The sequence below is a fragment of the Penaeus monodon genome, chromosome 23, assembly GCF_015228065.2.
Source record: "Penaeus monodon isolate SGIC_2016 chromosome 23, NSTDA_Pmon_1, whole genome shotgun sequence".
Lineage (NCBI taxonomy): Eukaryota > Metazoa > Arthropoda > Malacostraca > Decapoda > Penaeidae > Penaeus > Penaeus monodon.
In genome coordinates this window covers 12,031,399-12,031,706 of record NC_051408.1, presented here as the reverse complement: position 1 = coordinate 12,031,706, position 308 = coordinate 12,031,399, and positions in this window count along the sequence as shown.

Below are 308 nucleotides of genomic sequence, written 5' to 3'. Positions count from 1 at the left end.
TAGATATAAAGGGACAAAGAAAACAAGATCTTGACGTGGACTGACAGGTTGAGATACAGGTCTAGATAGACAGATTTGGATAAATCTAGATATATAGGCATAGAGAATTTAAGAGAAATAAGTGGAGAAAGATCACTAATGACAAATGTGTAGAGATATCGGCAGTCATACATACAGACAGTTCGTCAGGAGATTGCGTAGCATTCTAACTTTACTTTGAAAAATGGAAACATTATGAAAACCATGGGATGTTTATATCTACTTCACTGTTATTATGTGAACAAAAAGCAAACTGCAGGACACTTGAT